At 32.5% G+C, this 13,486-nt stretch overlaps 1 pseudogene; it reads right to left on the bottom strand.

Moving 5' to 3' along the window:
• Positions 1-327: 327 nt before the first annotated feature.
• LOC148275263 (octopamine receptor beta-1R pseudogene) lies at positions 328-13,194 on the bottom strand (annotated as a pseudogene).
• Positions 13,195-13,486: the final 292 nt, after the last annotated feature.

Here is a 13,486-nt window from a genome sequence, read left to right as displayed (position 1 = left end):
TTGGCCCTTTTATAATACGGAGCCGTTTTGTAATTTAGCTAGCCAATATGTTTTTTTGATAAAATGAAAATCCAACTGCGACTCAATAATATATCGTGGTGAGAATATTTCGAAAAAAATTTAGAAGAAAATTATGAAATAGGTTTTTGTCGATTCTGATTTGTTTAATTGTTTTACAAGATCACCAACCTACCTACGCGGAGCTGGTGAAATTATATGATTATTTACAAATACAAATTTTGAGAGGTATTTTAAACACTTTTAAATATGAAATGTGTCGCCTTCAAATTAAATCATTAAAAAAATGATATGAATAAAATAAACATCTTACGTCACACTCTCTCCCAACGTCATGTGATCTCTGATCGCGCAAGGTGGCTCAGCTTGCGCCGAAATCTTCAAACAATTATTCATGTGAATTTCCGAACTGGCATTGGAGTGAACGTTCAGTTCTCGTCTTCCAAACGCCCTTCCTGCGAAGAGCATGCCGTTATTGTCGGAGTCACTCCTCAGGATGGTTCTGCAGCAGGATTCGAGAGTCTTCTTGAAGGCGACCCTGAATTCTCTGTTGAAGTAGGCGTAGATGAGCGGGTTTAGGGCGGAGTTGAAATACCCGACCCAGAACACTGCGGTAACTACTATCGGGGGACAGTAGCATGGAGAGCCGCAAAGAGTTGTAGTCAAATACCTTGAAAGAAATAAAAAATATGGTTATCTATACGATTTTAAAATTTTCATTTCATTTGGAAAATAAACATAATTTTTTAAAATAATCTTATTGATATGTGTCGTCTTTAAGGATCTAGGGTAATCCCGTGTAGATTGGATTCATTACATAGTTTCAGGGTAAATAATTGTGTTGAGTGTTTATGTACTAGTGTTTTGTAGCGTGTCACAGTCAAGAGTAAAGACATAAAGTGTCATCATGTTGAGAGACGCAAAAGGCCGATTAAAATACACAGACACCCAAATAACATTAAAAAAAACGAGGGATTGGATTTGGCAGAATAATAATAGACCAAAACTTAAAATGGAAAGACCATATCAGTGAACTAGTTAAACGAATTAGAAAATATATATACATATTTATAAAATTAAGGAATATTTAAAAAATCAATCATTTAAAAATAGCTTATTACTCAATTGTACAATCTTTGCTACAATGTGGTATTGTAGGATGGGGTGGTGCATATGCCAATATATTAAACCCTCTTAAAATAGTACAAAAATTAATTATTAAAGTAATTTTAAAGAAACCCTCAACATTCAATACGGAAAGTCAATATAAAATATTTAAGGTTCATACAGTAGACACTCTTTATAACAAAAAATATATGATACAAATATATAAAAAATAAAAAATAAAAGAATTTGAAATGAATAAGTCACTCAGATACCAAAATAATATTAAAATTCTTAAATTCCATACAAGTCATGGTCAAAATAGCTTTGTCTTCAAAGTTGTAAAAAATTATAACAATCTTCCCAATGAACTAAAAACTATTAAAAATAATATATCAATGAATAAATTAAAAGTGAATCTAAAGAAATTTCTTGAACACGTGTAAAAACAACATTAAATTTGAATTAGTATGAATGTATTATTGTTTTATGTTTTTTCTTTATAAATCCTTTTTTTTATTTTTCTATTTTTTGTACTCGTATTTAAAATTATATCAACGCTTATAAATAAACAACTAAAACAGTGTAAGTCACTCTCCAAGCACAAGAATTAGTCTTTTTTTTTTGGAGAGTTACAGTAATAACGTTTACTAGATGTGTAAAAGTAGATAGATAGTAAGTGACCCATGTAAACGAGCTTAAGAATGTAATTCTGAGCTCTCTATTGATGTAGGAGCAGAACGTAGATGACCTATGTTCTAACCTAACCTAACCTAACCCAGAATACAGTGGTAACTACGACAGATGATTTCAGAAATAAACGTCACGTTGTTATAACGGTAGTTTATTTTATTTAGGGATTTAACATGATTTTATCAGTTCTAATTGAACAAGGGTTTAGAACGGTGTTGAAATATTTGACCAAAAATACTGTGGTAACTGCTATCGAAGAAAAGTAGCGTAATAAACGTCAACATTATGATAGTTTGAAAATTATTTTTTAAAATATATGCTGATATAGAAATCGTTTAGAAGCAGAGGCCTTTTTAACAGGGTGATGTCACCCCGAAGATGGCTTCTCCTTTGAAAACCAAAACTTCAGAAGTAGAAATAATAACGCAAATTCATTTAACAACCAATAAAACTTTATCGACAAAATAATAAAAAATGTTTTTATTTTAAAGTCAGGTTGATTTGTGAGGCTGAAAATGTGACAAATTGTCCACTTTGAAAAAACGTGAAATAAATGTTATAAGTGCAACTTAGTGCCCTATGAATCATTGTGAGCTAATGAAATAATAATTTATAAGATTGTACAACCACTCCTATGAGATTAAACATTTGTTTTAATTTAATTAATTATTAATTCTCTAATTAAATAGAATGGATGAAAAGAAAATTGTCGTTAAATGAGATTATAAGATTATCCTCTCTTTGGGACCTTTTCATTCATTTTCGTCCCTTTTATCTCTTTTAGATATAAGATTCTCTCCATTTGAAAAGTTTTTATCTCATATGGAGTCTAGTGCATAATCGATTGATGAAAATAACGTAGTGATTTATAACTAGTTATATGTGAGTATAACCGTTTCATCTATTGATCAACGGTTATATAAAATATTACGCTTATGTTATGCTTATAGACATAATGTTATAACCGACGAAATAATATCAGCAATTGGATATAGTGTAATTGACTAAATTAATTATTTCATATGACATTTTTACCAATTCTACCATATAAAACAAAATTATCTAATAAATTTTATATTTGAAGCACTTATGGTGGTTTCAGCATATCCCACCATTGCTCGAACAGAGGTGAATAGATCCATCCTGCAGTGGCTTGGAGAAGCGCGTTGTTGGAGCTTTTCAGGCGTTCCCATAGGCTCCAGGCTCTTTGGCGAAGCAGGGCAACTAAGGTGTTTATCCGTCCAGCTGTAAACATTTCGGAGGCACTGCCGTACCCAGGCAGTCCAAATAATTGCCTGTATAAATTATTATACGTGACCCTTAATTTATTCCGTGCTGCTTTCGTATAATTGTTCCATAGTTCCGTTGCATACATGGACGTCCAATACGATGTAAAGATGATTTTCTTCACTTTGTCACTGCACTGAAAGAAGCGTCTTGCTAGCTTAGAGGCCCTGATATTGATGGCTCTTCTCTGTCTCTCAATGTCCTGATCGTCTTAACAATAATCACATTTGCCAATTTATTACGACAGAACAGACCAAACATGACACTTCACCATTCTCTGCCTATGTTTTAAATTATTAAAATAATAAAATTTAAAAAAACAATCAACAGGCTTATGACAGCCCCAACAGATTGGCATTAATGAGTATATTTATAATAACACTTAATCCAAACAATTTTAAAATATATTTGAATTTACAAAAGGTATAATTATGGCATTATCTATGCGGACATGGCAAGTGTGTCATCGCGAGTCAGAAGTGACAACACCGCTTGCTTCTTGAATGCTTGACTTTGGCTTTAGGAACACATCAACAGTACCGTTTAATGAGATTTCGTTCACTGTTCTGAGAATTTTAATTTATCATTTCAGGATATTGTTATTGTTTTGTTGAATGCGCTACGGGCTATTTCGATCCTGCATTTAACTTCATCTGTATATTAACAATGAATAAGGCACTTAAAATAACATGAAATTTTAATAAATATACAAGAACTACAGATTGAAATTTACTTCAACAGAGAGGGAAAACATTTTTGAGAAGGGAATATGGAAGTCTAGGTATTTACAGGGCTTATGACCTGTCACCGGCTGGTTAAAGTCACCACTTTACACACTGTGTTCCATTAACCATTCTGCCCATGTTTGAACATCCACATTTCCTCAACTCTTCCATCTGTTGACTTTTGTGAAGTAAAAGAGCTGAAACCTTTATCACGTGGGTGGGATTCATCACGCTGAACCAAATCACCTACAAGGCAACGCCTGAAAACAATTTCCCAATTTATACTTCTTCTTTTACCAGGTAGTAATTCATCAATGTTTGAGTATGTCCAAATGCTTGCAGACTGGCGTGATAAAGGTTTCAGCTGTTTTACTTCACAAAAGTCAACAGATGGAAGAGTTGAGGAAATGTGGATGTTCAAACATGGGCAGAATGGCGAATGTTACACAGTGTGTAAAATGGCCACTTAAACCAGCCAATGACAGGTTATATGCCTAGACTTCCATATTCCCTTCTCAAAAATGTTTTCCTTCTCTGTTGAAATAAATTTTAATATCAACAACTCCCTAGGGAGGAAATTCAGCCAGTCTGCAAGCATTTGGGCTACAGGTTTAATTTGATTTAATAGGTTTATAGATGAATTTATTTTCACGGAAAAGGTAAAAATGATGTTTGAGATGAAAAACAATCAAATTAAGACGAATGTGGAATTGACTTTGAACTACAATATACACCCAAGAAATACAAGAGCGTCAAATAATTTAACTTGTGAACAACCGAGGACTAACAGAAAAAGAAACAGTTTTGTGTATACAGCGACAACGTTTTACAATTCACTTTTAAAAGGTATACCAAACATTAACATATAAAAACAAATTAAAAACTGTTCTAACAGCCCATGTGACAAGTGATATGTGATGTTTTTTTATCTACTTCAAATAGTGGCATAGTATTATATCCCCTCATACCAGCACTTTTGCTGATTGTACAAAAAAAAAACATATATTTTGGACTGCCTGGATGGAGTATCGCAAAATTTTGAAAAACCGCCAGGCAACCATAAAAAAATGCAGAGCAACGCATACGCAGCTTGTGACCGACCGAAGATTTGGAGAATAAAATGAGTTTCGGCCGTGGTTTTGGTTTCAAAACTTCGGCTCGGCCAAAACCTGCTGCGGGATGTGTCGGATTACGTTCGGCTGCACTCGGATGCATCTTATGGTTCGTGACGCGGCCGCGTGACATGTGACCTTAAATTTTACAATATTTTGAGTTTGTCGAAAAGATTGGATTTCATCCATTCATCGTGGGATGGAGAACATTTAAGAGAAGGGAATATGAAAGTCTAGGCATTGACAGGGCTTATAACCTGTCATTGGCTGGTTTAAGTGGCCACTTATCAAACTGTGTAAAAAATGCCTTAATCGAATATAAAAAGAATGTCTTTGAATAGTCTTCTTCATGCTTGGCAATCGCGATGGGAATCTTTCCCTTCAGGGAGGGTTACCTTTCTTTTTTTTCCTTCAGTCCGTCAGCGCTTAGAATCTTCTTGGGTTATCACCGATCACTGGACTACGCAGTTTTTATCAAGTTATGGTAATTTTAATGAAATATTATTTGTTTTTAATATTGTTGACTCCCCTTCGTGCTGCTGCTGATATCCTAACCAATCTTCTGAACACGTCATGTGGTCTTGTACCTCCCCCCCCCTCTATGATTACCGAATGGAGCTTTTCGCTACAATCCGTGGCTCCGTTATAGGTCCTGTCAGATACACAGATCTGGTGGCTTCCAAAAAGAATTTTAAGGCTTTTAAAAAGTTTTGTAATTATTTCGGCGAATTGATCATGTGTAATCAATTTAATCCCAGTCAGTGAAGAATTCACTTCCCTCTTTTCTCAATCCAATAAAGTACATAATATGTATAACTATTATTTCTGGATTACTTTCTTTCAGCACATATATGCTAAGACTACTAGATTCCAGAGAGTTCCTTCGGGCAGTATTTCTCGTTTGACAACGAGCAAATTTTTCGTGTATGTGGGCACCGCCAGGGAGACATATGTCCTCAGATGCGGTATGTGGTAGGTAAGCTACACTGTGTAAAATTCAACATAGACTCTTGGAATTTGGCAATAATTATTCCCACGTATCGGATATATTTAGTGTAGGAAATTGTTCTTATAGATCAAGCCTATTAAACCTTTTCAAAGATGGTGAATGGTAATAAAATCTTTACAGTACTAAATGATTTTCTTGTTATATAATTCCATAGAATATTTTATTGTTTAATTTGATTTTTACATTTATTTTAATTGTGTAATGTGTAGTCGGCTTTGTGGTGTAATAGTCAGCGCATTTGCCTACCATTCAAGAGGTCTCGGGTTCGTTTTGCGACATGGTTGATATGAAATATCTATTTTAAGGGGTGTTTTCACACTAGAATATTTCATGGTCCCTGGACTGGTACCTGAAGCGAAAGATTTATCATCTTACCTTCATGTAACAAAAGTGATCAATAACCGCTGCGGTTAGTGTACCAATGTAGTGCCCTATGCACCATTAGGAGCGGAAAGGGAATTATGATTCTGACGTTTTATATTTCTACTGAATGTGTTGTATAATTTTAAAGTTTGATTTTTGTTTCTAAACTTGAGTATAAAGTAATGGAAGTAATAGACGAGTGATACTTTAATCCACGAATTTGGAATACCCAGTGACCAGTTTTATCGCTTTCGCGACATCTTCGAGACTGGTATCTTTATTAAGGAGTTCAATGTATTTATGCAAAATTAAGTAAGTCTGTTCATTAAGTAATTCTACGTCGGATTTATTTTTTAATCTATTAATTTCGAGAATTTCTAGTTTGTCAGGTTAATGGCCTTTAGATGCAATATGAATTATTTTTACATAATTTTTTAAATCAAAGGAATGTTTATTTTCTATTAAATGATTGGCATAATTTGAATTATCTTAATTATAAGACCATAATTGTATGTGCTTTTTTATGCGTGTTTTAAAGTAAACGGGTAGAAAAATCACACTCACAAAGGATGGGGCACTAAAAATAAAATACTTAAACTCATTAAAATAGCATTATATCAACTCATTAGTTAATCGAAAAAAAAAAATTGGTGGTGATCCTAAAGATAAAAATAACTTTATTAAATTTACTTTCATATAATTTTGAATTATCTATCCTTACCTCTGTTTTGTATAAATATATTGAACTCCTTAAGAAAGATACCAGTCTCGAAGATGTAGCGAAAGCGATAAAACCGGTCACTGGGTATTCCAAATTTGTGGATTAAAGTATTACTCGTCTTTTATTTATATAATAAATTACAATGAACTTCCATCAAGAATTTTCACTACAAACTTAAATGTTTTAAGTAATGGAAGGTTTTTAAAAAATAGTTAAACCGTTTCGTAAAGGCAATTTTGCCGTACATTTCAAAAAGTTCATTTTTTTTTCAATAAACACGAGTTTTAAGATTATTTTACTCTCATCCCCACTGAAATTCAAAAGCGAAGAGTTTTTTTTTTCTTCCTGGAACCCCTAAGTAAGCTTGTATATTTTGTTGTGCACGTCAGTACTCAGCATTATACAAAAAGTTGGTTTTTAAGTTTGACAGCTGGCTTCTAGCCAGAAGTGGATTTGTTTGTTTTGGAGCGAATTCCTGTCATGCTTTAAAATAATATGTAAGGCAACTCTAAAACATATTTCAGAAAAATTTAATTAATTTGATTGAATAATAAAATATTCAAAGATAATTAAAATAATTTTACAAAAGCCCTTCAGGTACCCCAGCGTCAATTTATTTGACGAATTTAAGATTTTAGATACAGGGCAATGATATATTTTTAGAATAATAATATTTGTGAAAGCGAATTATTTTATCGAATCCCAAAGGGAACACTCCCACACTACCAGAAGTCAAACTAGAGGATAGGTCATGGGATCTAAAACACCGCAAGGCTCTAACCTGGGTCCATTGTTGTTCTCAATTTTCATTAATAATATCAAAAATGTAATTTTTAACTAGCGTTTTCTGTTGTTTGCGGATGACTTAAAACTGTTCTTAAAGGTGACAACTTCTGACGATTTTCGTCTTCTCCAAGTGGATATATCTAATATATCTAAATGGGGAAGGCGAAACAAACTTGGGTTTAATGTTTCCAAGTGTTCGGTCACGTCCTTCACTAGGGCCCAAAAAACTCTTTTTTTTCGCTACAAAATGAATGACCAGAATCTGATACGAACATCGAATGTTAAGGATCTGGGCGTTAGATTTGTGAGCACCCTGACATTACATGAACACATAGAGACAATCAGTGGCAAGGCATTGAAGATGTTAGGATTTGTTCTGCGTACTGCCAGGGTTTTCGAAAATACCCGCGTACTGAGAACTCTTTACAACTCCTTGGTGCGAAGTAGTCTCGAGAGTGGCTCGATGATTTGGGGGCCACATGAACTGAAGTACTCTCTTATGATAGAGAAAATCCAAAAGAAGTTTCTGAGATATCTCTACATGAGAGAGTGCGGGTATTATCCTTGGCTCTACCCGGCCGAGTTTCTCCAGGGTATGCTTGGCTACAACAGTTTAGAGACTAGAAGGAATGTGTATTTGACTACACATTTTTATCAATTGTTGCGCGGTATGATCGATAATTCTGAAATTTTGATGAGCATTGGTTTTTATGTTCCTGATAATTAACTAAGACAGCGTCAGCACAGATTGTTTCATATTCCGATATTCAGGACCAACCTGCCTATGGTTATGCCTGTTGGAAGGGCTACCGCAATGCTGAACAACATCGCTCTGGATATTGATCTGTTCCATGTATCCGAAGGGGTTTTCCGGAGCAGGATTCTTCTTTTCTTTTTTATAATATGTACGTTTTTAATATATTTTTGTAATGTATATGTTATATTTAAAATAAATAAATTGAATTGAATTGAATTGAATTGAATTGAATCTACTACAAACTCTGAATTCGGGCAAAGAAATTTCAGGTTTTTGGGCCCCAAAATATTCAATATGTTATCAGAACATTGCAAAACCATGACTCGGATTCAGTTTAATAAATTTGTATAAAATTGGTTAGTGGGTTTAAATTAATATTGTAATAATTAATTGACTAGTAGGTAGTAATGTTATTGTTTATTGTGCATAAAAATGTCTGCCTTAAAACAGGTTGTACCTAGTTAGGCAGACTAGACATGATCCAGAGAAATCTATTACCTTACTGTGTATGTAGTAGATAAAGTAATTGTTATTTTTGATAATAAACCATGATTATTTTTATTATTATTATAAATAACACAATTTAAATGAATTTTGTTTGTTGATTATCAGTTAAAGACTCATTTTTTATAAAAATATAATGATAAATAATTTCTTTACTTTCATCGTCATTACTTTTCCGCACCTAATGGTGTATAGGACAATGCATTGGTACACCAATTGCAGCATAGCTTGAAAAAAATTTGTACATGAATGTAAGATGATCACTCCTACGCTTCAGGTACTAGTTCAGGGACTATGTTATATTCTAGTGTAAAACACCATTTCACATAAATATTTCATGTCAAAAATGTCGGGAATCGAACCCGAGACCTCTTGCATGACAACGAAGCGGACTAAAGTATAAAATATAAAAATTACATAAAAAATACCAAAACATTTCAAACAATTCCTTTGGAACACACATTTTTATATTCACAGGAATTAATTTAGGACTGAAAGGGTTAAAGGTAGTTAAAAACTGAAGTGTTTTATTGTCCTTGTACTGGGATCTGAAGCGTAAGGCTTATCACCTCACCTTCTTTTAAAAGATAATCGTGATACGCTGCATTTTTATTAAACAATGCAGTGCCGTAAAGTATTTAAAATGCATTTCGACTGATTATGTAATTTGTTAATATTTCAAGTATTTACTTTGTGGTCTACAAATCCTGGCTGGCACATGAATTGTTATTAAACTAAGTAGTTCTGTACAGTCACCTATTCCTGTCATAATTTTGTAAAGCAGTAGTTGTAGTAGCAAACTTGTCGGTTGTGACAGTAAAAAAAAGTGGGTTATAAAACATAGTAATTTTAAGTTAACTGTACACTACAATATTTCACTGCACCGATATTGGGACGTGAAGCGAAATATTGATCGGCTTACCTTCTATTTATTACAATCGATCCAGTTACGCTGCATTCGGAGTACCAATGCAAGGGTCTATGCACCACTGGATGCGGATAGGAAAATTATGATGATATATTAAAACGCTAAATATTCTTATTCGATAATTCGATCACGTCGATATTCGATTATCATGGTTGTGCGCATCACTGCCGGTGACCCTAAAATAATATTATTAATATACTAATCTACTAAGGCAAGGATTATACGAGACAATCACAATGATTCTGACATTATCAACTAACCCCTAATATCAAAACCACTCATGACACATTTAGACCGTTATAGAACAAGTTATTACATTAACTTATTACATAAACTAATATTATCAAACTCCATCTTAAACTAAGATCATTCGATAATTTTATTGGACACTAATGCGTGTTAGCTATTAAATAAATCGCACCCCTCCCGTTAAGAGTGCCACAAGTCTAAATCCGCTAAACTGAGATTAACGATTTTTTTACAACAGATAAATATGAAACAATTTAGTCTATATAATTTTTAAAAAACTAGCTAAGTCAGAACTTTTGTTTGTTAGCAAATCATTAATATTATATTTTTATTTTATTTTAATTTAATTTATTAAGGAAAAACAACAGTTGTTATATAAGAATACAAAATATGAAAAAATAGTACATACATCCAGATAAAGTTTTTCACAAATATAATGAGAGAAAATGTTACACAGTAAAGAGAAAAATAAGATATTATATAAGACATGAGAAAAAAAAAGCTCGTAAGAAGGCTAAGGGATGAGGAAATAGAGTAGAGGAGTGGAGGAAAGGGATTTTCATAATAAAGTTGACCAATTAAAAATTTTGAAATAATAAAATAAACATATTTAAAGGAACATAAACTTATACACACTGACAAATGTTTTATTTTACAGTGTTTCAAAAAGTTTTTTTTTGATGTCACAAAATTTTGTATTAAAAATATCTAATTGGAGACAAAGTAAATTAAATTTGGAGCAGCTACGATAAATAAACGAGTTTTGAACATATTTATTTTGGGCAATAAATTATAAAAAAATGAACTTGTCGTGTTGACTATACGGGACAATTGATTGAAATACAGGAAAAACAATATATGGCAACAAAGTTATATTATACAAGAATAGAATTTGGAAAACCATAAATAAAATGTTTGTATATATTTACCATTGTAAATTAAAAATAAAATGAAAAACAATATTGCATTTACTCATCACTACTCACCCACGGCCACAATGCCTGCATGTTGTCGCTGATTTCCCTTTTGAATTTATTATTATTTGAGTTGAAGATATCACTCGCACTTGCTCCAATAACATTATTATATAAGTTGCATATTCTACGAATCCACGAATTTTTTGTTGCATTAGTATTTTACATTGGTGCAGTAAAATAATTTGGTGTGACGTGTACGTTTAAAAGGTACATAGAAATTAATTCAACTTAGTAAATTGGGGCAGTCAGTGATGCCATTTAAAGCTTAAATAGAAACATTTAAGTTTGTAAGTGAAAATTCTTGATGGAAGTTCATTGTAATTTATTATGTAAATAAAAGACGAGTGATACTTTAATCCACAAATTTGGAAGTTATTTTTATCTTAAGGATCACCATCAACATTTTTTCTTCGGGTTAACTAATGAGTTGAAATAATGCTATTTTAATGAGTTAAAGTATTTTATTTTATTTTATTTACTTTATTTGTATAAATTCACTGTATTAATTATTATTACTGTTATTATGATTACTAAATTATTTTATTTGTACAAATAAATTGTATAAATACATTGAACTTTTTAATAAAGATACCAGTCTCGAAGATGTCGCGAAAGCGATGAAACCGGTCACTGGATATTCCAAATTTGTGGATTAAAGTATCACTCGTATTTTATTTATATAATAAATTAAATAGAATCATTAAGTCAGCAATCTGTTATCTATTATCAAAAGAGTTTATTTTGAAATGTACTCTCGCTTCATTTATTTATTTATTTATACTTTTACATTGTTTGTATTCTATTTTTTATACAGAATAATGTTCCCTCACTGGGGTGTCCCGTGTCGTTATAATTGAACGTAGTTATGCAGAAAGCAGCCAGCCATAGAAACGTGAAACTGAGATAATAGCACCTTTGTGAGAAGAGTGAGTTATCAAATTTACACAACAGTTGGAATGTTTTTGACTTTGTCAAATGATTAACAATGAATAAATTATTTTTTTTTGGTTTTACAAACAATAATCTTATTATGTATTTGAACAGTGTAAATGAATTTTAAAGTAGCATAAGATTTTTCTAGTCCTGTGGGTGTTTTCTGCAAATTGAGAAATGCCATTTTTGTGATCAGCATCATTTTCAGAAGGTGTAATAGAGTTTTTTTGTTTGAAAACGGTCTGGCTGTTTTTAGCAGAACATAGAATTGACCTCACTGCGCCCGATAACACCAATATCTCATTTTTTCAAAATAGTGGACTGGCTGCTTTCTGCATAACTACGTTCAGTTATAATTATTGAATTGATAATTATTTCTGTATGATAGACATTTTAATTATTTATTTTAGACTTTTTCTATTTTATATTTGTGATTTCCATGGAAAAATCCGTGGTAAAAGAACGAAAAAAGGGAACTCAATCTCGTGTGAGAAGTCCTACCAGATCAATCGACTTGGTGACAGAAGCGACTGGCGTCTCTTTTTAAAAGGCCTCCAGAAGCGAATCGAATGGAGGCAGATCCTATCGACGTGCTTCTCTCCTGCTAACTTGACAATGAAAATTGCTCTGCCAAGAGCAAAAAATGGCTAAGAAGAATAACTAAATAATGGCAAACAAGATCTAAAAAATCTTCGTCTTTTTCAAACATTATTTTTTTTATTGTCGTGGTCGAGATACGTAATAGCTACAATCAACCGGTTGGCCGTTGCCGTGGTATTAAACATAGACTCACGTGGCATCAAAGCTACACAAGGGTTAAAAAGCAATATGACTAACCATAGGAAGAACGGGAGCCAGCATGCTAAAAAAGCAGTCATGATGATGCCCAGAGTCCTGGCTGCCTTTCTTTCCCTCTTCATTCTGCTGCAGGTGGCCGGAGGTGGGGCCAGACTTCCTCTTCCGTGCCCAACTCCTATGCCGTTTATCTGAAGATGCTTGTCCAAAAGAAGAGCCGCCACTTTACTCCTAAAAAGAAAAAAATCGTATTTTGTATATTTATTTTATAAAAAAAACCTAAAAGCCTATTTTTAAACATGATGAATTAAGCTATAAGGAAAAAAAAACATAAATAACAATTTTTATCAAAAAAGTTTACTTAATTTGATCAAAGTTATTTATTGACAATTCTTGATGGGATTTCATTGAAAAAAACCTAAAAGCCCATTTTTAAACACAATGAATTAATCTATAAGGAACAAAAACATGAAAAATAATTTCTAACAAAAAGCTTTACCTAATTTGTTTTAAATTATTTATTGA

Source organism: Micrasema longulum, unplaced genomic scaffold (genome assembly GCF_059751315.1).
Source record: "Micrasema longulum isolate JH-2025_06_02 unplaced genomic scaffold, ASM5975131v1 h1tg001476l, whole genome shotgun sequence".
Lineage (NCBI taxonomy): Eukaryota > Metazoa > Arthropoda > Insecta > Trichoptera > Brachycentridae > Micrasema > Micrasema longulum.
The sequence above is the reverse complement of the archived record's forward strand: the minus strand, read 5'-3'. Positions and strand labels throughout refer to the sequence as shown.